This window comes from Oncorhynchus keta, chromosome 19 (assembly GCF_023373465.1).
Source record: "Oncorhynchus keta strain PuntledgeMale-10-30-2019 chromosome 19, Oket_V2, whole genome shotgun sequence".
In the NCBI taxonomy this organism is placed as follows: domain Eukaryota; kingdom Metazoa; phylum Chordata; class Actinopteri; order Salmoniformes; family Salmonidae; genus Oncorhynchus; species Oncorhynchus keta.
In genome coordinates, this window is record NC_068439.1 from 78,138,443 (window position 1) to 78,142,229 (window position 3,787).

The window sequence follows — 3,787 nt, forward strand, 5'->3', positions numbered from 1 at the left end:
ATCTCCACTAACCATAATGATAATAATGCAAAATTAACATGTGTACAGAAAGACTCATGTGAAGGCCAAATTACAGAGGAGGAACTTCTTGATGCAATTAAAGCCTTTAAGGCTGGGAAACTCCAGGGCTGGATGTCATACCAGTGGAAGTATACCAAACATGTTTTGATATACTCAGAGGACATTATTAGCATGTTTTAACCACTCCTATATAGAAACTAGATTACCGGACATGCAACAAGAAGGTCTGATATCATTATTACTGAAACAGGATCCAAGTGGTATATATAAAGATCCAGTCCATTAAAAAAAATGGAGACCTCTTACACTTCAGTGTTGTGATGCAAAAATCCTAGCTAAATGCTTGGCGCATAGAATTAACAAAGTATTGTCAGATATTATTCATCCTAATCAGACAGTTTTTTTTTACATGGACGATGCATTGGAGATAATATAAAACAAGTACTGGAAACAATACAATACTATGAAATATTGGGGAAACCAGGCCTGGTGTTCACAGCTGATTTTGAAAAGGCTTTTGATAAAGTACGACTGGAGTTTATATATAAATGCCTAGAATGTTTACATTTTTGGGGAATCTCTTATAAAATGGGTTAAAGTTATGTATAGTAACCCTAGGTGTAAAATAGTCAATAATAATAATTAATAATAATCTCAGAAAGTTTTAAACTATCTAGAGGAGTAAAACACAAGGTTGTCCACTATCGGCATATCTATTTATTTTTGCCATCGAAATGTTAGCTGTTAAAATTAGATCCAACAATAATACTAAGGAATTAGAAATCCGTGGCTTAACAACAAATGTGTCATTGTACGCTGATGATTCATGTTTTTTTTCTTTTAAATTCGTGATTTCTTTTAAAACCACAATTAGAATCTCTACACTGCCTCATAGAGGATCTAGATACTTTTGCTAACCTCTCTGGATTAAAACCAAATTATCATTATTACTATATTACGTATTGGATCACTAAAAAAATGCAAATGTTACATTACTGTGTAGTATACACACATGTTACATTACTGTGTAGTATACACACACGTTACATTACTGTGTAGTATACACACATGTTACATTACTGTGTAGTATACACACACGTTACATTACTGTGTAGTATACACACATTTTACATTACTGTGTAGTATACACACATGTTACATTACTGTGTAGTATACACACATGTTACATTACTGTGTAGTATACACACATGTTACATTACTGTGTAGTATACACACATGTTACATTACTGTGTAGTATACACACATGTTACATTACTGTGTAGTATACACATGTGTTACATTACTGTGTAGTATACACACATGTTACATTACTGTGTAGTATACACACACGTTACATTACTGTGTAGTATACACACATGTTACATTACTGTGTAGTATACACACATGTTACATTACTGTGTAGTATACACACATGTTACATTACTGTGTAGTATACACACACGTTACATTACTGTGTAGTACACACACATGTTACATTACTGTGTAGTATACACACATGTTACATTACTGTGTAGTATACACACATTTTAGTATACACAAATAGGACTGGTGGAGTTATGTCACACATGTAGCTAACACAGACATATGGAAATGTCTGCTCAACCCAAAATTACAATCAACTAATTGCAGAATTACCACAAAAATGGAGGAGGCAAGTAGAAGGGGGAAAAAGTAAGGAACTTGTATATCTGCCCTCCATTTAAAATAACATAAATGGTTAAAGAAAAGTGTGATAAATAAAAACATATACCAATCTCATTTAATAAGGAACAAAAAACTGACAGCTGTGCCATAAATTGCAAAATAGTTGGGAAGAGATATTCGATGTACCCATTCCATGGCACATGGTTTATGAATTGATACGCAAAACAACGCTGGATTCAAACCTTAGAATTTTTCAATTTAAAATACTATACAAAATTCTTGGAACCAATAGAATGTTCTATATATACACTGCTCAAAAAATAAAGGGAACACTTAAACAACACAATGTAACTCCAAGTCAATCACACTTCTGTGAAATCAAACTGTCCACTTAGGAAGCAACACTGATTGATAATACATTTCACATGCTGTTGTGCAAATGGAATAGACAACAGGTGGAAATTAAAGGCAATTAGCAAGACACCCCTAATCAAGGAGTGGTTCTGCAGGTGGTGACCACAGACCACTTCTCAGTTCCTATGCTTCCTGGCTGATGTTTTGGTCACTTTTGAATGCTGGCGGTGCTTTCACTCTAGTGGTAGCATGAGACGGAGTCTTACAACCCACACAAGTGGCTCAGGTAGTGCAGCTCATCCAGGATGGCACATCAATGCGAGCTGTGACAAGAAGGTTTGCTGTGTCTGTCAGCGTAGTCTCCAGAGCATGGAGGCGCTACCAGGAGACAGGCCAGTACATCAGGAGACGTGGAGGAGGCCGTTGGAGGGCAACAACCCAGCAGCAGGACCGCTACCTCCGCATTTGTGCAAGGAGGAGCAGGAGGAGCACTGCCAGAGCCCTGCAAAATGACCTCCAGCAGGCCACAAATGTGCATGTGTCTTCTCAAACGGTCAGAAACAGACTCAATGAGTGTGGTATGAGGGCCCGACGTCCACAGGTGGGGGTTGTGCTTAACAGCCCAACACCGTGCAGGACGTTTGGCATTTGCCAGAGAACACCAAGATTAGCAAATTCGCCACTGGCGCCCTGTGCTCTTCACAGATGAAAGCAGGTTCACACTGAGCACGTGACAGACGTGACAGAGTCTGGAGACGCCGTGGAGAACTGCTGCCTGCAACATCCTCCAGCATGACCGGTTTGGCGGTGGGTCAGTCATGGTGTGGGGTGGCATTTCTTTGAGGGGCCGCACAGCCCTCCATGTGCTCGCCAGAGGTAGCCTGACTGCCATTAGGTACCAAGATGAGATCCTCAGACCCTTTGTGAGACCATATGCTGGTGGGGTTGGCCCTGGGTTCCTCCTAATGCAAGATAATGCTAGACCTCATGTGGCTGGAGTGTGTCAGCAGTTCCTGCAAGAGGAAGGCATTGATGCTATGGAATGGCCCGCCCGTTCCCCAGACCTGAATCCAATTGAGCACATCTGTGACATCATGTCTCGCTCCATCCACCAACGCCACGTTGCACCACAGACTGTCCAGGAGTTGGCTGATGCTTTAGTCCAGGTCTGGGAGGAGATCCCTCAGGAGACCATCCGCCACCTCATCAGGAGCATGCCCAGGCATTGTAGGGAGGTCATACAGGCACGTGGAGGCCGCACACACTACTGAGCCTCATTTTGACTTGTTTTAAGGACATTACATCAAAGTTGGATCAGCCTGTAGTGTGGTTTTCCATTTTAATTGTGAGTGTGACTCCATATCCAGACCTCCATGGGTTGATAAATTAGATTTCCATTGATAATTTTTGTGTGATTTTGTTGTCAGCACATTCAACTATGTAAAGAAAAAAGTATTTAATAAGAATATTTCATTCATTCAGATCTAGGATGTGTTATTTTAGTGTTCCCTTTATTTTTTTGAGCAGTGTACCGGCATATGGGGGATACAATCTTCCCAGCTCTGCAGATTTCCCAGCTCTGCAGAGTCATTAGATCATTTATTTTGGTATTGTCCATATGTAGCTTATTTTTGGTCACAGGTCCAGGATTGGCTGAAGAATTGCAACATTTCCCTTGAACTAACACTGCAGATAGCAATACTGGGTGATTTGAAAAGCCATAGTCAATCAATCAATAATATGATAA